This window comes from Pseudophryne corroboree, chromosome 2 (assembly GCF_028390025.1).
Source record: "Pseudophryne corroboree isolate aPseCor3 chromosome 2, aPseCor3.hap2, whole genome shotgun sequence".
In the NCBI taxonomy this organism is placed as follows: Eukaryota; Metazoa; Chordata; class Amphibia; order Anura; family Myobatrachidae; genus Pseudophryne; species Pseudophryne corroboree.
This window is the reverse complement of record NC_086445.1, coordinates 235,553,781-235,579,762: the sequence shown is the minus strand read 5'-3', so window position 1 is coordinate 235,579,762 and position 25,982 is coordinate 235,553,781. Positions and strand designations below refer to the sequence as shown.

At 45.2% G+C, this 25,982-nt stretch overlaps 1 protein-coding gene across 3 annotated transcripts in view; it reads right to left on the bottom strand.

The window, feature by feature from the left end:
* Nucleotides 1-25,876, bottom strand: part of LOC135011660 (retinol dehydrogenase 7-like) — a 132,593-nt gene extending 106,717 nt beyond the window's left edge. The window contains exons 1-2 of one of the 3 annotated variants that reach the window (XM_063952479.1): nucleotides 25,770-25,835; nucleotides 15,106-15,196 (exon numbers count right to left, since the gene is read on the bottom strand). The gene's annotated coding sequence lies outside the window, so the exon portion shown is untranslated. Of the gene's footprint in view, nucleotides 1-15,105; nucleotides 15,197-25,769 lie in introns of all 3 variants that reach the window. The other 2 variants (XM_063952478.1, XM_063952480.1) reach the window with 2 other exon arrangements.
* Nucleotides 25,877-25,982: the final 106 nt, after the last annotated feature.

Sequence of the window (25,982 nt, the reverse complement as noted above, 5' to 3'; positions counted from 1 at the left end):
CTCCCCGCTGTTTAGTGTGCCGTGGGCACCGCTGCCCGATCCCCCCCGTTGCTGCTGCTGCCCCCGCCACTCCAGGGTAGCAGGGTGCCGCCGACCACGGCCAGCACTATGCACTCCTGTGGGTCCTGGCACCTCCTAGACGCTAGAGGGCAATTGTGACCTCTAGCATGTCTCCTCCATGGCAGCGGCCATTTTGGAAGGGACATTTAGCAGATTGACATGCGGGTGACTAGTTCGCATGTCAATCTGCTCTGAATCAGTGGCGGCACCCCAGCAGCCCTGCACTTCCAAGCCTCCGCAGTGGCTGCGGGGGCATTAGTTACGCCACTACTGATATTCTAGCTCCAGAGGTGGGGCTGCAGCATAGTCCAAAGTTCAAAAGGGGAGCCACACTAACTGCCAGTGAGTCAGATTGGGATGACAGTTGGTGGGGCTCCTCTATTTGAACTTTGGACTATGCTGCAGCCCCACTTCGGGAGCCGCCACTGCTGACATCTAATGCTTGACTGTCTAGCCACATTATCGGATAACTCCATGATTCCACACATGGTCATTGCTTAGCAATTTTGAACCCCCAAGTGTAAGTCAAGTTGGTTGTCAAAGAAGCAGTCCTGTCCTTTGATGATAATGCATTCCTGTTCTTGCTTCCATTGTGCCTCTCATTTAGTGCTTTTGGCTTCCCGAATTTCCTTATTACACATTGAGGTAGCTTTGTCCCTCAACATAACACTTGCCACTCGGCCATATCCAAAGGTAACTTGTTTTCAGAGGGTTATAACACATTAATAAGATTCATACTAGAGCTCAAGGAAAAGATAATATGATTATGAAGAGACAGAATATAATATAATTCTACATGATAACACCTTTCTAGAAACCACGTAAAGTTCCACAGCCAGAATTTATTTTTATTTTCATCCTTTGCTATTTATATTAAACAATACGAGTACTCTGGACTGAACCTACACGCTCACCCCGCACCCAAAGCACATGTGACATAATGACATCACAGAAAAGGGGGACTGGAGCAAGAAGTGGAGCACTGGCTGCATCCCAAGGACCCACCGGGTGCCTCTTCAGGTGGGACAGTGACAGTGGACCATGGGTGGCTTTACCAGTCTTACAACATGGGTGGCTGCACCATTCGCACACCCATAGTCATATCTCAAAGTTAATAAATCAACAGAGAAATAAACACACTGGATAGTCTCTTTGAAAAATATTATTCTCAACCCATTTATCAAAGCAGGTTAGTCTACCCTGAGGTAAATTCATGAAAGAACAACATACAATGTTTCAAATCAAATATTCAACAAAATCTCATCTTGTTAATTATCTCTGGGTAGCAGTTGCAAGGCTGTAACCTTGTATGGAAACTACCTCTGTAAATTGAGGAAAGTTAAATCATTTGTCTGACAAGAACAAAGTTGAGCTGCAGTATTATAGGAAAAATTTTATGTGTGCAAAATTATGTATTTTGCATGAGCAAAATATATGTTTGTTCAAACCGTCTTCATGAACTGGTTAGTATTTTAAACAGAACTCGTCAGTTTTTAGATTGTGTAAGGGTCTTGTCCATAATTACAGTACATGCCCTTCATTAGTAATTGTGCACCCACATAACTTTGCTACCCTGGGAGCACCAGTTACTGAATTCAAGGGGATGAGTTCAGATGTCGGGATGCTGGCAGTCGAAACCCTGATGCTGGAATCCTGACACGGCCACAAAACCGGTGCATGAATCTGACATCATTTGAATTGCAGGGATGTGGTACATAGGGTCGACCACACTTAGGTCGACAGTGTCTAGGTTTACCACTATTGGTTGACAGTAAATTGACACCCAAAATAGGCTGACACAGACATTAGGTCAACATGAGCAAGGTCGACATAACAAAAGGTCGACGTGAGTTTTTTGTTTTTTAAATTGTGTTGTTTTCTTCGTAGAGTGACCAGGAACCCCAATTAGTGCACCGTGTCCCCTCGCATGGCTCGCTTTGCTCGCCATGCTTTGGGCAAGGTGCCTCGCTCTGCTACCGCAACACTCTGCACAGGTTACTGTTCCCAATTGTTGTCCACGTGGATCGTAAAATATGAAAAAGTTAAAAAAAGATAACATTTGTGAAAAACTAATTTCGACCATTTGTCATGTCGACCTAGAAAATGTTGACTTATACCCCTATTCCACTAGCTTTAAAAATATGAGTAAATGCGCGGGGGTGCGCATTTACCCGGGTTTTTTCCTAGTGGAAAAGGGTCCCCCTGCAAATTCACAGATCAAGTGATCCGTGAATCCAACACGTGTTGAACCCGGTAAGCTGTGTAGTGTGAACAGGAGCCGTGTCGAAGGGCGGCGTTCACAGTGTATGGAAGGGTGGCGCTGGGAGATCATGTGTATGGAAGGGCGGCACTGGGAGTTCATGTGTATGGAAGGGCACAGTGTATGGAAGGGCGGCGCTGGGAGATCATGTGTATGGAAGGGCGGCACTGGGAGTTCATGTGTATGGAAGGGCACAGTGTATGGAAGGGCGGCGCTGGGAGATCATGTGATCTCCCAGCGCCGCCCGTGCTGCGTCACTAGCAGTGTCACCAACCCAGCAATATGCCGGGTTGGTGAGCGCTGTGGGAGAGGGGGCTGTAGCACGGGTCGCAGCCATGTCAGGCTCCCGGCTGTGACCTGTGCTACAGATGGAAAAGGGGTATTAGTGACCATGTCGACATAGAAACCTCGTCGACCTAATGCATGTCGACCAGTAGTGGTCGACCTAATGGCTGTCGACCTAAGCATGGTCAACCTAGAGACCAGATACCGAATTGCAGACACTGGAATCCCAAACTGGGAGTATGCTAGGCACTGTTATGGTTAGGCTATGGGGAGGGTGGGGGAGGGGGGATGTATGTTAGGTTTAGGCACTGGAGGGGAGGTTTGGGTTAGGCTGCGGGAAGGGGGGTTAGGTATAGGCAACACCAACGAGGGTTGGGGTTAGGCTGTGGGGATTCACACCATTGGGATGCAAATGTTGGTCTTCCAACCAGCGGTATCCCAACCGCCGGTCACATTTACAGTATGTACTCCAATTCAAGGTTGACTGTCACATAAAGTCCAGTAAAAACAAACACAAAATACACCAGTGACATATAGGCTAATTTTTCTTTTAAAAGTAAAAAATGTAAAGAATAAATTTAGTTTTATATTTGTGCATAATAATGAGGAAAAACCAAGTGCATTTTTCCTATTTCTACAGTCATTAAAAAAAAAAGATACCCCTTACACACCGCAAACGCGGGTCGCACACGAAAATTGTATACAGGTCCTTGCCATGTGTGACCCACCTCAGGGTTGTTAAGCACACAGAGAGAGAAATTAATAGAGGCGCTCATGGCATTTGAACACCATAATTTCCCAGGTTCTATTACAACCGAAGAGTCAAATAAATTTATAAAATATATATTTAATGTTCACAATGATTTAATAAAAATACCACTTAATTGAAACAAATTCAAAGGTAATATTAATCGTATCTTACTGATTTACCACATGTATGCATATAAAAACACATGAATTGTATAGGCTGTTACGATGATTGCTATATCAATAGAACTCACTGAAATGACTGATAAAAAGTTAAAATGTAACAATGTGTTACACTCCTTAGGAAAACACTGTTGCCACAGCTGCTGAATGTGGTTCATAAATAAGACACAGTTACTGCACGTATAGCCACAGTAGGCTCTGTAATGTGGAGATAGTTGAAATAGACGACTTCAAAACGGGTGACCAGCATATAATTAGCAGTTGTATAGAAGATTACCTCTCCATATGTGCTGGTGAACCCGAGCGTCCCCGGGTGAGTCCAAAACTTGCCCAGTGTAGTGTAGAACTGGAGGGTATGTGCCGTGTGCGGGTATACGGAACTACACTGATTCGAGCTCAATTTCCCTGAGGGTACATCACCCAGTTAATGCTGCAGGGATTTATAGAGAAAGCAGGTGTGCGGCTGTTTGAGGGAAAGCCGCCACGCAAATCCGACTGTGTTTGTGTGCCTCTTCCGAGACTCCCTGGACGTGCACCGTCCGCCGGTAGTTAGCGAGAGGGAGGATGATGAAAACAGTAGAGATGAGCGGGTTCGATTTCTCTGAATCCGAACCCGCCCGAACTTCATGTTTTTTTTCACGGGTCCGAGCGACTCGGATCTTCCCGCCTTGCTCGGTTAACCCGAGCGCGCCCGAACGTCATCATGACGCTGTCGGATTCTCGCGAGGCTCGGATTCTATCGCGAGACTCGGATTCTATATAAGGAGCCGCGCGTCGCCGCCATTTTCACACGTGCATTGAGATTGATAGGGAGAGGACGTGGCTGGCGTCCTCTCCATTTAGATTAGGGTTGAGAGAGAGAGAGAGAGAGATTGACCTGAGGCTGTGATACTGTAGAAGAGAGTGCAGAGTTTAGTGACTGACGACCACAGTGACCACCAGACAGTGCAGTTGTTTGTTTTATTTAATATATCCGTTCTCTGCCTGAAAAAAACGATACACACAGTGACTCAGTCACATACCATATCTGTGTGCACTGCTCAGCCCAGTGTGCTGCATCAATGTATATATATATCTGACTGTGCTCAGCTCACACAGCTTATAATTGTGGGGGAGACTGGGGAGCACTGCAGTGCCAGTTATAGGTTATAGCAGGAGCCAGGAGTACATAATATTATATTAAAATTAAACAGTGCACACTTTTGCTGCAGGAGTGCCACTGCCAGTGTGACTAGTGACCAGTGACCTGACCACCAGTATATATAATATTAGTAGTATACTATCTCTTTATCAACCAGTCTATATTAGCAGCAGACACAGTACAGTGCGGTAGTTCACGGCTGTGGCTACCTCTGTGTCGGCACTCGGCAGCCCGTCCATAATTGTATATACCACCTAACCGTGGTTTTTTTTTCTTTCTTTATAGTCATACTAGTTACGAGTATACTATCTCTTTATCAACCAGTCTATATTAGCAGCAGACACAGTACAGTGCGGTAGTTCACGGCTGTGGCTACCTCTGTGTCGGCACTCGGCAGCCCGTCCATAATTGTATATACCACCTAACCGTGGTTTTTTTTTCTTTCTTTATACATACATACTAGTTACGAGTATACTATCTCTTTATCAACCAGTCTATATTAGCAGCAGACACAGTACAGTGCGGTAGTTCACGGCTGTGGCTACCTCTGTGTCGGCACTCGGCAGCCCGTCCATAATTGTATATACCACCTAACCGTGGTTTTTTTTTCTTTCTTTATACATACATACTAGTTACGAGTATACTATCTCTTTATCAACCAGTCTATATATTAGCAGCAGACACAGTACAGTGCGGTAGTTCACGGCTGTGGCTACCTCTGTGTCGGCACTCGGCAGCCCGTCCATAATTGTATATACCACCTAACCGTGGTTTTTCTTTCTTTCTTTATACATACATACTAGTTACGAGTATACTATCTCTTTATCAACCAGTCTATATATTAGCAGCAGACACAGTACAGTGCGGTAGTTCACGGCTGTGGCTACCTCTGTGTCGGCACTCGGCAGCCCGTCCATAATTGTATATACCACCTAACCGTGGTTTTTTTTTCTTTCTTTATACATACATACTAGTTACGAGTATACTATCTCTTTATCAACCAGTCTATATATTAGCAGCAGACACAGTACAGTGCGGTAGTTCACGGCTGTGGCTACCTCTGTGTCGGCACTCGGCAGCCCGTCCATAATTGTATATACCACCTAACCGTGGTTTTTTTTTCTTTCTTTATACATACATACTAGTTACGAGAATACTATCTCTTTATCAACCAGTCTATATTAGCAGCAGACACAGTACAGTGCGGTAGTTCACGGCTGTGGCTACCTCTGTGTCGGCACTCGGCAGCCCGTCCATAATTGTATATACCACCTAACCGTGGTTTTTTTTTCTTTCTTTATACATACATACTAGTTACGAGTATACTATCTCTTTATCAACCAGTCTATATTAGCAGCAGACACAGTACAGTGCGGTAGTTCACGGCTGTGGCTACCTCTGTGTCGGCACTCGGCAGCCCGTCCATAATTGTATATACCACCTAACAGTGGTTTTTTTTTCTTTCTTTATACATACATACTAGTTACGAGTATACTATCTCTTTATCAACCAGTCTATATATTAGCAGCAGACACAGTACAGTGCGGTAGTTCACGGCTGTGGCTACCTCTGTGTCGGCACTCGGCAGCCCGTCCATAATTGTATATACCACCTAACCGTGGTTTTTTTTTCTTTCTTTATACATACATACTAGTTACGAGTATACTATCTCTTTATCAACCAGTCTATATATTAGCAGCAGACACAGTACAGTGCGGTAGTTCACGGCTGTGGCTACCTCTGTGTCGGCACTCGGCAGCCCGTCCATAATTGTATATACCACCTAACCGTGGTTTTTTTTTCTTTTTTTATACATACATACTAGTTACGAGTATACTATCTCTTTATCAACCAGTCTATATATTAGCAGCAGACACAGTACAGTGCGGTAGTTCACGGCTGTGGCTACCTCTGTGTCGGCACTCGGCAGCCCGTCCATAATTGTATATACCACCTAACCGTGGTTTTTCTTTCTTTCTTTATACATACATACTAGTTACGAGTATACTATCTCTTTATCAACCAGTCTATATTAGCAGCAGACACAGTACAGTACGGTAGTTCACGGCTGTGGCTACCTCTGTGTCTGCACTCGGCAGGCAGTCCATAATTGTATACTAGTATCCATCTCCATTGTTTACCTGAGGTGCCTTTTAGTTGTGCCTATTAAAATATGGAGAACAAAAATGTTGAGGTTCCAAAATTAGGGAAAGATCAAGATCCACTTCCACCTCGTGCTGAAGCTGCTGCCACTAGTCATGGCCGAGACGATGAAATGCCAGCAACGTCGTCTGCCAAGGCCGATGCCCAATGTCATAGTACAGAGCATGTCAAATCCAAAACACCAAATATCAGAAAAAAAAGGACTCCAAAACCTAAAATAAAATTGTCGGAGGAGAAGCGTAAACTTGCCAATATGCCATTTACGACACGGAGTGGCAAGGAACGGCTGAGGCCCTGGCCTATGTTCATGGCTAGTGGTTCAGCTTCACATGAGGATGGAAGCACTCAGCCTCTCGCTAGAAAAATGAAAAGACTCAAGCTGGCAAAAGCAGCACAGCAAAGAACTGTGCATTCTTCGAAATCCCAAATCCACAAGGAGAGTCCAATTGTGTCGGTTGCGATGCCTGACCTTCCCAACACTGGACGTGAAGAGCATGCGCCTTCCACCATTTGCACGCCCCCTGCAAGTGCTGGAAGGAGCACCCGCAGTCCAGTTCCTGATAGTCAGATTGAAGATGTCAGTGTTGAAGTACACCAGGATGAGGAGGATATGGGTGTTGCTGGCGCTGGGGAGGAAATTGACCAGGAGGATTCTGATGGTGAGGTGGTTTGTTTAAGTCAGGCACCCGGGGAGACACCTGTTGTCCGTGGGAGGAATATGGCCGTTGACATGCCAGGTGAAAATACCAAAAAAATCAGCTCTTCGGTGTGGAGGTATTTCACCAGAAATGCGGACAACAGGTGTCAAGCCGTGTGTTCCCTTTGTCAAGCTGTAATAAGTAGGTGTAAGGACGTTAACCACCTCGGAACATCCTCCCTTATACGTCACCTGCAGCGCATTCATAATAAGTCAGTGACAAGTTCAAAAACTTTGGGTGACAGCGGAAGCAGTCCACTGACCAGTAAATCCCTTCCTCTTGTAACCAAGCTCACGCAAACCACCCCACCAACTCCCTCAGTGTCAATTTCCTCCTTCCCCAGGAATGCCAATAGTCCTGCAGGCCATGTCACTGGCAATTCTGACGAGTCCTCTCCTGCCTGGGATTCCTCCGATGCATCCTTGCGTGTAACGCCTACTGCTGCTGGCGCTGCTGTTGTTGCCGCTGGGAGTCGATGGTCATCCCAGAGGGGAAGTCGTAAGCCCACTTGTACTACTTCCAGTAAGCAATTGACTGTTCAACAGTCCTTTGCGAGGAAGATGAAATATCACAGCAGTCATCCTACTGCAAAGCGGATAACTGAGGCCTTGACAACTATGTTGGTGTTAGACGTGCGTCCGGTATCCGCCGTTAGTTCACAGGGAACTAGACAATTTATTGAGGCAGTGTGCCCCCGTTACCAAATACCATCTAGGTTCCACTTCTCTAGGCAGGCGATACCGAGAATGTACACGGACGTCAGAAAAAGACTCACCAGTGTCCTAAAAAATGCAGTTGTACCCAATGTCCACTTAACCACGGACATGTGGACAAGTGGAGCAGGGCAGGGTCAGGACTATATGACTGTGACAGCCCACTGGGTAGATGTATGGACTCCCGCCGCAAGAACAGCAGCGGCGGCACCAGTAGCAGCATCTCGCAAACGCCAACTCTTTCCTAGGCAGGCTACGCTTTGTATCACCGCTTTCCAGAATACGCACACAGCTGAAAACCTCTTACGGCAACTGAGGAAGATCATCGCGGAATGGCTTACCCCAATTGGACTCTCCTGTGGATTTGTGGCATCGGACAACGCCAGCAATATTGTGTGTGCATTAAATATGGGCAAATTCCAGCACGTCCCATGTTTTGCACATACCTTGAATTTGGTGGTGCAGAATTTTTTAAAAAACGACAGGGGCGTGCAAGAGATGCTGTCGGTGGCCAGAAGAATTGCGGGACACTTTCGGCGTACAGGCACCACGTACAGAAGACTGGAGCACCACCAAAAACTACTGAACCTGCCCTGCCATCATCTGAAGCAAGAAGTGGTAACGAGGTGGAATTCAACCCTCTATATGCTTCAGAGGTTGGAGGAGCAGCAAAAGGCCATTCAAGCCTATACAATTGAGCACGATATAGTAGGTGGAATGCACCTGTCTCAAGCGCAGTGGAGAATGATTTCAACGTTGTGCAAGGTTCTGATGCCCTTTGAACTTGCCACACGTGAAGTCAGTTCAGACACTGCCAGCCTGAGTCAGGTCATTCCCCTCATCAGGCTTTTGCAGAAGAAGCTGGAGACATTGAAGGAGGAGCTAACACGGAGCGATTCCGCTAGGCATGTGGGACTTGTGGATGGAGCCCTTAATTCGCTTAACAAGGATTCACGGGTGGTCAATCTGTTGAAATCAGAGCACTACATTTTGGCCACCGTGCTCGATCCTAGATTTAAAGCCTACCTTGGATCTCTCTTTCCGGCAGACACAAGTCTGCTGGGGTTGAAAGACCTGCTGGTGACAAAATTGTCAAGTCAAGCGGAACGCGACCTGTCAACATCTCCTCCTTCACATTCTCCCGCAACTGGGGGTGCGAGGAAAAGGCTCAGAATTCCGAGCCCACCCGCTGGCGGTGATGCAGGGCAGTCTGGAGCGACTGCTGATGCTGACATCTGGTCCGGACTGAAGGACCTGACAACGATTACGGACATGTCGTCTACTGTCACTGCATATGATTCTCTCAACATTGATAGAATGGTGGAGGATTATATGAGTGACCGCATCCAAGTAGGCACGTCACACAGTCCGTACTTATACTGGCAGGAAAAAGAGGCAATTTGGAGGCCCTTGCACAAACTGGCTTTATTCTACCTAAGTTGCCCTCCCACAAGTGTGTACTCCGAAAGAGTGTTTAGTGCCGCCGCTCACCTTGTCAGCAATCGGCGTACGAGGTTACATCCAGAAAATGTGGAGAAGATGATGTTCATTAAAATGAATTATAATCAATTCCTCCGCGGAGACATTGACCAGCAGCAATTGCCTCCACAAAGTACACAGGGAGCTGAGATGGTGGATTCCAGTGGGGACGAATTGATAATCTGTGAGGAGGGGGATGTACACGGTGATATATCGGAGGGTGATGATGAGGTGGACATCTTGCCTCTGTAGAGCCAGTTTGTGCAAGGAGAGATTAATTGCTTCTTTTTTGGGGGGGTCCAAACCAACCCGTCATATCAGTCACAGTCGTGTGGCAGACCCTGTCACTGAAATGATGGGTTGGTTAAAGTGTGCATGTCCTGTTTTGTTTATACAACATAAGGGTGGGTGGGAGGGCCCAAGGACAATTCCATCTTGCACCTCTTTTTTCTTTTCTTTTTCTTTGCATCATGTGCTGATTGGGGAGGGTTTTTTGGAAGGGACATCCTGCGTGACACTGCAGTGCCACTCCTAAATGGGCCCGGTGTTTGTGTCGGCCACTAGGGTCGCTAATCTTACTCACACAGTCAGCTACCTCATTGCGCCTCTTTTTTTCTTTGCGTCATGTGCTGTTTGGGGAGGGTTTTTTGGAAGGGACATCCTGCGTGACACTGCAGTGCCACTCCTAGATGGGCCCGGTGTTTGTGTCGGCCACTAGGGTCGCTAATCTTACTCACACAGCTACCTCATTGCGCCTCTTTTTTTCTTTGCGTCATGTGCTGTTTGGGGAGGGTTTTTTGGAAGGGACATCCTGCGTGACACTGCAGTGCCACTCCTAGATGGGCCCGGTGTTTGTGTCGGCCACTAGGGTCGCTAATCTTACTCACACAGCTACCTCATTGCGCCTCTTTTTTTCTTTGCGTCATGTGCTGTTTGGGGAGGGTTTTTTGGAAGGGCCATCCTGCGTGACACTGCAGTGCCACTCCTAGATGGGCCCGGTGTTTGTGTCGGCCACTAGGGTCGCTAATCTTACTCACACAGCGACCTCGGTGCAAATTTTAGGACTAAAAATAATATTGTGAGGTGTGAGGTATTCAGAATAGACTGAAAATGAGTGTAAATTATGGTTTTTGAGGTTAATAATACTTTGGGATCAAAATGACCCCCAAATTCTATGATTTAAGCTGTTTTTTAGTGTTTTTTGAAAAAAACACCCGAATCCAAAACACACCCGAATCCGACAAAAAAAATTCGGTGAGGTTTTGCCAAAACGCGTTCGAACCCAAAACACGGCCGCGGAACCGAACCCAAAACCAAAACCCGAAAAATTTCAGGCGCTCATCTCTAGAAAACAGGCCGCAGTTGCCGCACAGAGCTCGCGGCTTGGTTCTGTATAAAGTGCTGGCTGCTTGCTGGTGAAGCCGGTAAATTTCGGGCAGAGATAACTGTGTCCTTGATTGTGCAGGTATTCAGTGAGAAAAGGGGAGGAGTCCTGACGCGTTTCGTCACGTGACCCGTGACTTTTTCAAAGATGACTCCTATTTCCAAAGTGTGTATTATTTAAAGGGCTCCCAATCGAGCCTACACATGTGTAATTAATCAATTTGATCATGCACCAATTGTTAAACAGACGCTTATACATGACATCTTTGGTTGTTTAAATAATGGTTATCTAAACAATGAAGAAATTATAATAAAAATAAATATATAAAAAATGTATAATAAAAAAAGGGATTCTCTGTCCACGCATAAACGCTTAAGAGGTCCTTAAATAAAATATACTATGGAGCAATGGCGGAGCTAACTAATGTATAAATGAATAAACCCTCATAAACAGAAGATTTGTGATACAGTGGATGGAGATGATATATACATATTCCAATACTATTCCCAACTTTAATCCACAATGTACATACTGTAAACTTTTGTATATAACAAAAAATCTAAAGTGATGAAGTGTATGTGTATAGAGGAGACAATATATCAGGAGTATATCTATGGGGATTATCTATATAAAATATATATCAGAAAAAATAATAACATGTCTAAAGCATATACATATATCTTAAAGATTGTTAATAATAATTGATGACTAATAAGATATATTTATGCAAATTATTATAAAGTACAATTCAGTGATAGTAAACTGTATGAGTAAACATTAGAACATAAAAATAATAATAATAATGGCAGTCCTCCTAAATAGGGCACTGCTAAAGGGGCCCAGAAAGATTATTCTGAGTTCTCTTGGAAACATATACACATATCAAGAGCGTTGCCAATGAAGAAAATGATGATAGTGTTTAAAAAACCTTATAATATTACATAATTCATGCTGATTCACTATATCAGGTGTCCTTACACCACACAATCTGCAATAGACTGTTGTATATAAATTTGGTTGTGGATCATTGAATAATATGCTGGACATATGAAAACCCAGGAACAATCAGTCCTCTTAATATGGTATAACTAGCTACTAAACTGAGGATAAAGGTGTAAACTAATCAGCTGTTAAACTGTTGAACACAGATTATTATTGTTATTTTTAACCAGTTAATGCTGATTGTATCTTTTTTTTTTAAAAAGCTACTTTTGATGCTGTAGTACAAAATTGTATCTGCCGATGTTGCTACAAATGTGTTAAATATAGTGCAACTGAGCAAGAAAAGTTATGACAGCTGTTTTATTATGTCTATGTGTCATTTATTTTATAGTGTTGATCGGTGAAAAATAAATGTAATTGTGTTTTTTTATTTTATTTCTTGTGCGCTGTGACAGTTTTAAATTTCCTTGGTATAATATGTAATTGACATTACAGTGTGTGGCATAATGCATAATGGGTGTTACAGTGTGTAGCGTAACGTGTAATAGACATTACAGTGTGTGGCATAATGTGTAATAGACATTACGGTGTGTGGCATAATGTGTATTAGACATTACTGGTGTGTGGCATAATGTGTAATAGAGATTATGGTGCATGGCATAGTTTGTAATAGGAAGTATGGTGTGTGGTATATTGCGTAATGGGCCTTATGATGTGTGGTATAATGTGTAATGGTCATTATGGTGTGTGGCATAATGTGTAATAAGCATTACGGTGTGTTACATAATGTGTAATGGGCATTACAGTGTGTTGCATAATGTGTAATGGGCATTAGTCACTGCCGCCCGTTCATTCCCGCTGCCGTCTCCCTCCGAGCACCTACCAGCAAAAACATAAATTGGCACCTATGCACATATTCACATGCCCCACGTTCGACACGTGCGGCCGCGCGGGGCGCTACCCTGACTACTGCAGCGGACACCCAAGCACCCAGCCACTGCCAGAGAGACCACAGCGTCACAAGACCCGCACCGGCCAATCAGCGGTGTCCCCCTCTCCCAGCCATATCCACGTGCTGCTTACCTTCCCAGAGCACTGGCAGGGGAGAGAGAGTACGGTGGCTGTGTTACCATGTGTGCTGACGTCACCCGACCACCCCGCTCCTCAGTGAGTCTCCAGCTCAGCCTCATTCACAGTCACACTGTCCCTGCAGTGCTCAGTCTCCTCACACACAGTTACAGCCTCCTCCAAGTCCAAGCCTCCCGGTCTCCCACTGGCTGGTGGTTAATGCAGTGACTGGGCTGCAGATTGGTGCGGACATCAGGAACCAGGACCTGCGGTGATTAGTGATGGTGTCGGGTCCCTCCCACTTCCTCTCTACTTGCTGTTGTACCTGTGATAGCGGCACCAATGGCATAAAGAGTTGCTCTCCATGTCAGGTAGCTCCGGTTCCCTCCTTCCTCTCTGCTTCCTCCCCTCCGGCCACTTACTACTGTAGGAATTATGGGCCCTATTCAGACCTGATCACTGTTGTGCAAAATCGCACAGCGGCCGATTATTGAATGACTGCACATGTGTATGCACCGCAATGCGCAGGTGCGTCGCCAAACAGCGACATGATGGTGATAAACATTTCAAATGCTAGGCGCATGCAAGGTGATTGACAGGAAGCCAAGATTTGAGGGTTGTAACTGGCCGTTTTCTGGGAGTGTCAGGGAAAACGCAGGCGTTCCCAAGCGTTTTCAGGGTGGGTGTGTGACGTCAGCTTCGGCCCGATCAGCCTGTTTGTATCACACTGCAGGAGTAAGTCCTGAGCTATGCACAGACCGCAACTCACTCATCATCAAATTATTTTTGCAAACGGATTTGCAAATGTCCACTGTCTGACAAAGTTTTTGCACAGCATACACACGCTTTCGCACAATTGCACGAGGCAGGTTTTCAGTCTATGGGTGGCGGCTATCTGATCACAGACCACTGCAAAAATGCACAGCAGCGATCAGGTCTGAATTGGGCCCTATGTACGGTACTTATACCGCTGTGGGTATGTAAAGGGCACTACTACTTTGGGCGTTATGTGTGGCACTACTGTGGGCATTAGGTGTGGCACTACTATTTTTGGCATTGTGTGTTAGGGGCACTTCTACTGTGGGCGTTGTGTGTCACTACTTCTGTGGGCGCTATGTTTAGGAGGCACTTCTACTGTGGGCATTGTGTAAAAGGGATACTACAGTGGTTAAAGTGGTCTGGTATGCGACGGTATGGCATACTGGCCCTTCTCCACAGACCCGGAAGTATTTTTTTTTTGAATTAGCAGTGTGCAGGCTCCAGTCTGACATTGTAGAGCCAGCACAGAGCAGCAGGAGGCAGGACTGCTCCTGATTGTCTGTCAGTCTGTGGCAGATTTGAAATAGTAATGCTGCGGTCATAGTGTGGCACCCCATCAGGGCTGCCACGGATATTTATGTGACTTCTGTGCCCTTTTCCCCCTCTACAAAATGCAGCCTGGCTGAACGCTTTGTGACTTGCTGCAGGGAAAGGGTTAAAGATATGCTCTGTGCTGTAGCTGGCATGCGCTGGGACAGCTAACAGCTGAGGGCTGGGACAGTTGGCAGTTGGGCGGCGGCCATCTTAGAAGGACAGAGAGCAAAGAGTGGAGCAGCGCTAATAGCATACCCTCCAACTGTACCTTTTTAATAGGTACAGTACCTTTTTTTATGGTCTGTACCGATTTTTGGCTCTAAAAGCTTCCATTGAAAGTATAGGAAAAGGGGAGTGACCACGCCCCCTTTACCCGTGGCCATGCCCCCTATTCTAATTTGTACCGGTTTTTATGTGTAAAATGTTGGAGGGTATGTAATAGCTGCAGTGTGTTGGGATGTTCCCGGTGACTGGAAGGAAAGGAGATTGACGGCAGCAGCTAGGGGACTCGGTGATCAGCTACGCATATCCCTGTGAGAATCGTGGATGATGGCAGCAGCAGCAGAGACAATTGAGGCTGTGTTTAGGGACATCTTCTGGCATCCAAGGACAGTGATGCAGCTACTCACCTCCCAGTGTAGAAGGGTCAGGAAGCACCTCCTCCTTTAGAGCTGCAGCTGGAGAGCAAAGAGGACAGATCACACTCTCCTAGGGCAGTAACTGTGACAGGGAGATACATTAGCAGGGGACACTGCCTAAAGGCTGCTGAAAGTAAGGCAAAAGTAAATAGGCATCACTCTAAGTGAGAGAGACTTTGGCACTACTTCTAATATCTGTTACTTATATGTTGACTAACAGCAGGAGACCCTTTTACCCTCCCCTACCTGGCAGGATTGCTTAATAGTCTACTAGTGCAGCACAAAGTGAGTTAATAAAGTGTCAGCATTTCAGGGAACATATTGATACAGTATTCAGCTGTTATTGCCTGTGGAGGAGACCCAGGAACTTTTGGAAGCCCCTCCCTGCCATCCTTCTATATGTAAAGTACAGTACAATAAGGCTCAGAGCTTGCTAAACTGGGAAATGTAATAAGGAACTTCTGAGTACTCCAACGAGAACTGTGTAACTGGCCATAATTAGTATATGGTGCCCCAGCGTTGAAATTTGTTCTATTTTAATGCATTGTTTTGTGTAAAACATTATTTAGATTGTATTTGTGTTTTGCATTTAAATTGGCTTAGAACAATAAGGGTCTGGTATGTCTTTGGATAATTTAATTCTAACTAAGAGAAATTGTTTGACTACCTTATTGATAACCATCCATTGGCAGGTTGTATTTGTCTGTGCTGTGTGAGACTTCAGATCAGCAAATTGAGTTCCAGCATAATAAACTGATTAATTTTGCCTTTTGTAAGCGATATTGAAAATTGTATTTATTTTATTTGAATTATTTTATTTCAAAACTGAAAACTGTTTTAATTGAGTCCACTTGTTTAATGCAAGATTCAGAAACCTTGTTACCATTTACTGAAGAAGCAGAAAACCCATGCCAACAGACCAATTATTACTAGTAAGGAATATATTCAATACTCTACACCACAGGTTCTCAAACTCGGCCCTCAGGACCCCACACGGTTCATGTTTTGCAGGTCACCTGTAGATTTTTAAAATATGACAGTTGGTGATGCACAGTGCACCTGCTGGGTGACATGGAAAACGTGAACCGTGTGGGGTCCTGAGGACCGGGTTTGAGAACCACTGCTCTACACTAACATCATACTTCCCTGGGTGTTACAATAGGAGCCGCAGTGCGTCCGACCACAGCCTCCTCCTTCTACTACCACCCCCCTCTGCCTCCTCTGCTACACCGCCACCATCCTGAATCCTTCTCTGCACCCCTGCACCATGCTGACCACAGCCTCCTCATCCACTGCAGACCACAGCATTCTCAGCCCTGCCGCTGCTAAATAGGTAATCTTACTCTGCTGCCTTTCTCTCTCTCTAGTCCCTACTGTATGCCCTTGCTGTTCCTCTCTCTGTCACTTTCCCTGTACCTATGTCCCTGCTGTCACTTTCCCTGTAACTCTGTTACTCTCCCTGTCCCTATGTCCCTGCTGTTACTTACCCTGTCCTTCTGTCACTCTCCCTGTCCCTATGTCTCTGCTGTCACTCTCCCTGTCTCTCTGTCACTCTCCCTATCCCTATGTCCCTGCTGTCACTTTCCCTGTCCCTTTGTAACTCTCCCTGTCCCTATGTCCCTGCTGTCACTTTCCCTGTCTCTCTATTACTCTCCCTGTCCCTATGTCCCTGCTGTCACTTTCCCTGTCCCTCTGTCACTCTCCCTGTCCCTATGTCCCTGCTGTCACTTTACCTGTCTCTGTGTTACTCTCCCTGTCCCTATGTCCCTGCTGTCACTTTCCCTGTCCCTCTGTCACTCTCCCTGTCCCTATGTCCCTGCTGTCACTTTCCCTGTCCCTCTGTCACTCTCCCTGTCCCTATGTCCCTGCTGTCACTTTCCCTGTCTCTCTGTCACTCTCCCTATCCCTATGTCCCTGCTGTCACTTTCCCTGTCCCTCTGTCACTCTCCCTGTCCCTATGTCCCTGCTGTCACTTTCCCTGTCCCTCTGTCACTCTCCCTGTCCCTATGTCCCTGCTGTCACTTTCCCTGTCTCTCTGTCACTCTCCCTATCCCTATGTCCCTGCTGTCACTTTCCCTGTCCCTTGGTAACTCTCCCTGTCCCTATGTCCCTGCTGTCACTTTCCCTGTCCCTCTGTCACTCTCCCTATCCCTATGTCCCTGCTGTCACTTTCCCTGTCCCTCTGTCACTCTCCCTATCCCTATGTCCCTGCTGTCACTTTCCCTTGGTAACTCTCCCTGTCCCTATGTCCCTGCTGTCACTTTCCCTGTCCCTCTGTCACTCTCCCTGTCCCTATGTCCCTGCTGTCACTTTCCCTGTCTCTCTGTTAGTCTCCCTGTCCCTATGTCCCTGCTGTCACTCTCCCTAAATTTTGTCTCATTCCATGTGGCATAATGTAAATTTCAGCTCATTCTGTGTGCTATAATGTGAATTTCGGCTAATTCTGTATGCTATAATGTGAATTTTGGCTCATACCATGTGCCATAATGTGAATTTTGGCTCATACCATGTGCTATAATGTGAATTTCGTCTCATACTGTGTGCTATAATGTGAATTTCGGCTCATACTGTGTGCTATAATGTGAATTTCGGCTCATTCTCTGTGCTATAATGTGAATCTTGGCTCATACCATGTACTGTAATGTGAATTTCGGCTCATACCATGTGCTATATTGTGAATTTCGGCTCATACTGTGTGGTGTAATGTGAAAGGGGCACCAGTACTAGATATTATAAGGGGTTCTACTACATTGAAGGACACACCCCCTTTTCCAGAGCGCGAGTGCCCTTGGCGCGCACATAATTGCACCTTGACCTTTCCATGCCTCCACTTCGACCACTGGGTACTACTGTGTGGCGTAACGTAACTAAGGGACACTACTGTGTGACATAACATGAAAATGTTACTCTATCACGGTATGTGGTGTAATATAAATCAGGAGCGGTGTACTGTGAATAAGATTGTGCTGCTGCATAGTGTAATTTGAATTGGTGGCATTATATTGTGGCTTTGCCGCTTCCTTGTGAGACCACACCCCTTTTTTGGCCTATGGCGCTCACTGACCCATTTTTACTTACAGGAGGAAGAATGCAAATGTATCGTTTGAAGGGGGGCTTCTTCAAGACATCACTCTTCCTGTCATACGGATGCAGATTTCCCTTTCAGAAGGCAATGACTACTTTTCCAGGAGCGTGCGCGCCTTAGGCTCGCACAAGTAACGCCCTCCTTTTCACATGTCATTAGGGTGGGGAGCTCCTAAAATTCTCGCTCGGGGTGCTAGTAGGCCTGGAGCCGGCCCTGCACATGCCAGATGCAGAGGATGCTTTAAGTCAGGGGTGGGGAACCTCAGGCCCACGGGTCGTATAAGGCCCGCAAAGCCACTTGATCTGGCCCGGCCAGGCTCACCTAACTGAGGGAGATGCCGGACGCCCACTGAGACTTTGTTACCAGCGGGCACCTGGCTCCTTCTCCCAAGCAGCAGGCGGAGGCAGGAGCTCACTCCTGAGCTCCGGCTCAGGCAGTGTACATGTGCGGCTTAGCGGTGCTATGGGAGAGATGTCATGATGTCTCTCCCACAGTTTCGAGGAACGGGCGGCCAGGCGGAGGGCAGTGGTCTGGAACCAGGAGCTGGGCTGGTAAGTATTGTGTGGTTATTTTTTTTTTATGGGTGTGTGTAAGCAGCGCTACTAGGGGGCATAACCTACAGGGGGCATATTTAATGGGGCATAACAACTGACTTGGGGGCATATCTAATGGGGCATAAAAAGTGAATGGGGGCATATCTAAAGGGGCATAACAAGTGATTGGGGACATATCTAATGGGGCATAACAAGTGACTGGGGGCATATCTACTGGGGCATAACAACTGACTGGTGGCATAACTACTGACTTGGGGCATAACTACTGGGGGTAGACTCATTTTTAAGTTGATCATTTTTGTATGGCCCCCGAAGGATTTTATAAATATCCAAATGGCCCTTGGTAGAGAAATGGCTCCCCACTCCCTCTTTAAGTAGTGCAATTTAATTGAGCTAATGGAGCATTATAACCAGCAAAAGAACTTTGGGGGTAATTCCAAGTTGATCGCAGCATCAAATTTGTTAGCAGCTGGGTAAAACCATGTGCACTGCAGGGGGGAGGGGGGGGGGCAGATATAACATTTGCAGAGAGAGTTAGATTTGGGTGGGTTATTTTGTTTCTGTGCAGGGTAAATACTGGCTGCTTTATTTTTACACTGCAATTTAGATTTCAGTTTGAACACACCCCACCCAAATCTAACTCTCTCTGCAAATGTTATATCTACCACACCTGCAGTGGAAATGGTTTTGCCCAACTGCTAACAAAATTCCTGCTGCGATCAACTTGGAATTACCCCCTTTGTGCAATGTGTTTTATAGAAATGTTAATACTATCCAAGCTTATCTTTTATTGTTATATTTTTGCCCTGTCCATTTTTCCTTCTTGAACAGCTTGAAATACTGATTACTGTAGTTGCAAAAAAAGTTACATGTCCTGTGTACAGATGTAGTAAAGGTTACAATGACTAGTGGATAATCTGTCCTTCTCTGCCCCTAAAGGAACTAAACATACCAGCATACCCTGCAACAGTTTTACCATGCCCTAATAGCAAAACTTCCTGGGCTGTGTAGTTCCACAATAGCTAGAGGGCCACATGTTAAATATCCCTGTCCAAGAAAAGTCCATGAGTGCCTGTCCTTTCTAGCACGAGTATGTTTTTCAACAAATACATTTAATTTAAACGGCAAAATATTCATTACGTGTAAAAGTATTTATAAAAATGTGTCACAAACGTTCCTTGAACCATTTTTCATGCCCAAATGGTACCAGTGGCGAATTTGCCAATCTTGGTGTTCTCTGACAAATGCCAAACGTCCTGCACGGTGTTGGGCTGTAAGCACAACCCCCACCTGTGGACGTCGGGCCCTCATACCACCCTCATGGTGTCTGTTTCTGATCGTTTGAGTAGACACATGCACATTTGTGGCTTGCTGGAGGTCATTTTGCAGGGCTCTGGCAGTGCTCCTCCAGTTCCTCCTTGCACAAAGGCGGAGGTAGCGGTCCTGCTGCTGGGGTGTTGCCCTCCTACGGCCTCCTCCACGTCTCCTGATGTACTGGCCTGTCTCCTGGTAGCACCTCCATGCTCTGGACACTACGCTGACAGACACAGCAAACCTTCTTGCCACAGCTCGCATTGATGTGCCATCCTGGATGAGCTGCACAACCTGAGCCACTTGTATGGGTTGTAGGGAGGTCATACAGGCACGTGGAGGCCACACACACTACTGAGCCTCATTTTGACTTGTTTTAAGGACATTACATCACAGTTGGATCAGCCTGTAGTGTGTTTTTCCACTTTAATTTTGAGTGTGACTCCAAATCCAGACCTCCATGGGTTAATAAATTTGATTTCCATTGTTAATTTTTGTGTGATTTTGTTGTCAGCACATTCAACTATGTAAAGAACAAAGTATTTAATAAGAATATTTCATTCATTCAGATCTAGGATGTGTTATTTTAGTGTTCCCTTTATTTTTTTGAGCAGTATATATATATATATATATATATATATATACACACACACATACATAGCATATTAAACATGCATACATATACTCTGTGTGTGTGTGTGTGTGTATGTGTATATATATATATATATATATATATATATATATACATACAGTACACGTATATATACACGCATGTGTATATATATCATGTGTGTGTTTATATGTATGTATATACATGTGTATATATGTATGCACATGGATATATATGTACTATAATTAAAATAAAGTAAACTTTTATTAAGCACTTACAAGTGCCACCAGGAAGACAGCAAGCTGCAGAGGACACTAGACAGCCATTAATAATACTCATGCAGCAAAAACAGAAAGAAAAAAAAAAAAAAATATATATATATATAATATATATATATATATTTTGTGGAGGGGGGGTTTCTAGGTGCTCGGAAACCCCCCTGGGTGCGCCACTGAACCCTGGAGACTATGGGGGTCATTCCGAGTTGATAGCTCGCTAGCTGTTTTTAGCAGCAGTGCAAACGCTAAGCCGCCGCCCTCTGGGAGTGTATCTTAGCTTAGCAGAAGTGCAAACGAAAGGATAGCAGAACGGCGGCAAAATATTTTCAAGCAGTTTCAGAGTAGCTGCAGACTTACTCCTAGCTTGCGATCACTTCAGACTATTTAGTTCCTATTTTGATGTCACAAACACACCCTGCGTTCGGCCAGCCACTCCCCCGTTTCCCCAGCCACTCCTGTATTTTTTTTATCTGGCACGCCTGCGTTTTTACACACACTCTTCGAAAACGGTCAGTTACCACCCAGAAACACCCTCTTCCTGTCAATCACTCAACGATCAGCAGTGCGACTGAAAAGCGTCGCTAGACCTTGTGTGAAACTACATAGTTTTTTGTGAAAGTACGTCGTGCATGCGCACTGCGGCCCATACGCATGCACAGAAATGCCGATTTTTAGCCTGATCGCTGTGCTGCGAACAACGGCAGCTAGCGATCAACTCGAAATGACCCCCTATGTCTGTACTGCAGGCTTCTCCAAAATGACAGGAATTGGAAGCTGCGCAATAATGTCACAGTACAGGACTTGGCTCCTGGTCACTGCAGAAGAGGCAGTATTTTTGTGTCAACCCCTGGAAGGGTGACACCCGAGTGTGGTCTGCACTTCTACAACCCTCTAGTGACACCTCTGAGTGCCAGCCATATGATAAGATTTGCGGGTTTATTCATTACACGCTCATCTGACCAGCCTTCTGCTAGGCAGACTTGCAGGGGGTTAAATATTTTATCATATAAGTGATTAATGCACTAGAGGCGCTTTTTTGTCTTTCTCACTTCTATTCCTTTGAAGAACATTGGGGGTCATTCCGAGTTGTTCGCTCGCAAGCTGCTTTTAGCAGCTTTGCACACGCTAAGCCGCCGCCTACTGGGAGTGAATCTTAGCTTATCAAAATTGCGAACGAAAGATTCGCAATATTGCAAAAAGACTTCTCTGTGCAGTTTCTGAGCAGCTCGAGACTTACTCTGCCAGTGCGATCAGTTCAGTGCTTGTCGTTCCTGGTTTGACGTCACAAGCACACCCAGCGTTCGCTCAGACACTTCTCCGTTTCTCCAGCCACTCCCGCGTTTTTCCCAGAAACGGTAGCGTTTTTTCACACACTCCCATAAAACGGCCAGTTTCCGCCCAGAAACACCCACTTCCTGTCAATCACATTACGATCACCAGAACGAAGAAAAAACCTCGTAATGCCGTGAGTAAAATTCCTAACTGCATAGCAAATTTACTTGGCGCAGTCGCACTGCGGACATTGCGCATGCGCATTAGCGACTAATCGCTCCGTTGCGAGAAAAAAATAACGAGCGAACAACTCGGAATGACCCCCATTGAACAAGATGTGGAGAAGATCTTTGCTTTGAAAAGAAGATAACACCAGATATTCATATACACCGCTCTTATTATCTTCTCAAAGGATGTGCATTACCATTTGCGTGTGAAAGATGCTACAAGCAATTTTTCGCTACCTATTTTTATACAGCATTTTGCACATAAGGAATATTTTGTGATCTAAATGAAATGAAGAGACTCTTAATAATTATAATATTTTTTCTTGAAAACAAACACACAGTGCTATTTCTTATCCATGTTATTCTAGAGGTACAGTATGGTGAACATGTTATATAAGATTAGCAGGGTGGGTCGGAGTCCACAGGGTTGCTTATATTTATTTATCTGCCTCGCCTTCACAACTTTACACCACAAGCAGACAGACATTGCTGCCACAAGAATACTTCCTCCATTATTCTACCTTGTAAGTTATTCATACTTGCCACCTGTCCTGGAAGGTTCAAGGGAGCCCTGAATTTTGGGCAGCTGACCCCAACCAGCAAAAGAAGGGAAATGGGCAGCCTGGGGAATGGAGCCACAGTGATACAATAGAAGTGGCACGGCCCTGCCCCTTGGACATGGTTGCCTCCTCCAGGACTCTATTCGAGGTTTGACCAAGTATGCAGTTATTGTGTTCCTTGTATTGATTCAGTGCTGTGGAGAGGACGATTAGGCCCCTAAGTATATTGACTTCTTGGCCACCCCTAGCTGTTCTCTCACAATACCCTGAATAGATTTAAGAAAGACAGCATGATAATATATAATACTGTGCATTTCCTTCAGCAGTCATTACTTGTGGATGGAAACAAAGTAGCAACATGTTTAGTATAAATTCTAGCTTTCTCAATACTAATGAAAGTGCCTCAGAGAAGTATGCAATGCCAATATTTACAGTTGAGCGATTATTGGCTGACTGTACATGCATTATACTGCGCACTGCCAAGGTACTTTAGAGTTGTTGCTTACAGTAAGGATTTTTTCACAAAAGTGATAGACAGGTACCATTTGGGGGAGGCATCGGGGAGTGGTGGCAAAAATGCCGGCGTGTTGTGACTGTTTCAGGACATGTCTCAGCCTACAACTGCAATTCTGCAGAAAGCATGGCAATCAAATCCTTCTGTCTCTTCATGTTATCCTAGACAGATTGATGATGTTGAGATCAGGGCTATATCATCACTCTAGGACTCCCTGTTCTTCTTTATGCTGAAGATAGTTCTTAATGACATTGGCTTTATGTGTGGCTGTTGTCCTGCTGCAGAATACATTTGGACCCAGTCAGATGCCTCCCTAATGGTATTGTCGACGGTACTCCAGCAAAGCCATACCCCCGTATGTCATCACTGAGGGGCCATGCTCTGTGAGCTGCTGGCATGCCCTCTCTCCCATTGTCACCTCTGAATAGACACAGTGCACATGCGCACAGCGTCTATTCACCGCTGCTCTGCTAAGCAGACTGTGAGTGACTGGAGCCTCCCAACTGCCCTCCCACCGCGGGACACTGTAACCCACTGGTGGGACAGAAGGACAGTCCCAAAAAAAATGTGACTGTCCCGCGAAAATCGGGACAGTTGTGAGGTATGATATATATACAGTATATATATATACATATATATATATATATATATACTTTATATAGCAACATATACTGTACCATATATGTATAGTATATTGCAATAGTACACTTTTGGAAGGAGCACAGGCATAGACAAATTAGGAATAATACATTAGCAAAGGTAGTAGTGGGGATAAGAGATGAGATGCGTTGGGTAGGAAATGCCAGCGGTCAGGAGGTGTTCCGATGCTTAGAATACCGACATGGGGAAGGTAAGTATACTTACTTTACCCCAATTCTCCCTAACCCTAAACCTGCCTTCCCGCAGCCTAAACCTAACACCCCCCATCATAACCCTAACCCTTTCCCATGGTTTCTAAACCTAACCCCACTTCCTGCAGCTTATACCTAAGCCTTGTCTGTTGTCCCAGCTCTATTCTTAAGGCCTATACACACTAGTCGATATAGTGAACAATGTTGCTCATTTTGACTTTTCCCGAGTGACGTTGTTTACTATATCGACTAGTCTGTTCGCTGTAAACTACGAGTGATGCGTGGCCCCATGGGTCGTTAACAACCCTCGGTCTCGGCCATGCATGCTGCTCAATTTGAACTCATTGTCCAAAGCTGCATGCTCCGGCTGGCAGCGGCATGACGTCTCTGTGCCATATCGCTAGTGATATTGCACAGTGTGTATACCCATGCCAGGTGGCCAGAGAGGGGGACACACTAGGCAATGTTGCTCACTGAGCACATCACCTAGTGTGTACCCACCTATAGACTATAAAGTCCACAAGACACAAACTTACAAATGCAGTGCAGCATTCTACAGAATGGAGAAGCAAAAGTGGAAGACAAAGATTGTATTGCAGGTACTGCACTACTCTGGAAATGGGTCTGTTACAGGGAAATATGGATTTTTATGAAATTTTGTTAAAAATGTGTTCATCTCTTGCTGGAAGGTACAGATTTAGGGGGGTATTCAATTAGTGCCATTTTTTTTGACCAGTCGAAAAAACTGCACTTTTCGCCCGTTTTTAGTTCAAAGTTACATTTGACCTACTCAATGCCCGTGCTGTTTTTTAGACTGGTCGAAAAATCCGCATGGGCAAAAACCATGTGAATCGACGAATTTGCCACCAATCCACGTGTTTTGTAGAATTTGCAGGCATTTTTGGCAGTTTATTGGCCCATTTTCGCCCATGCCGATTTGACAAAAAAAAAAAAAAAAGGCATGGGTGAAAATGGATTAAAAAATGGGCAAAAACACCCACTATTGAATACACACAGGTCGAATTAGTGCCGATTTTCCGACTGTCGGAAAATTTGCCACTTATTGAATATCCCCTTAGGGTCTTTTTCAGGTTTGTTAGCAAACCAGAAAAAGCACACTAATGGCAAAACCATGTTACTCTGCAGGTGGGGCAGATGTAACATGTGCAGACATATTTAGATTTGGGTGAGTTATATTGTTCCTGTGCATAGTAAATATGGGTGCTAACAAACCTGAAAAAAACCCTTAGTCCATAAGTTGAATCAGGTTCAGTATTTTATAAAAAAAAAGCAGAGCTAATACAGAAACTACATTTAAATTCACAAATCAATTCAGATCACAAATCAATCAAGATAAAACAAATGTATATATTAAATATACAGGGACTCTTACCATCACACTAACTGCTTCTGCTTTTATCCTTCCCACACTGTTTAGTGCTGCATGGTGGGGCGAGGGCATACTACTGTAGGTAGATATAGCACTGCTGCACTGTACCTTGGACTCCCTTCCCTACATGTCAGTTGACAAAGTAAACAAATGATAACTTGGAATATTTGCTAACACCAGGCCTGATTCATGTTTGTGAGTAAAACCAAAAAAGCA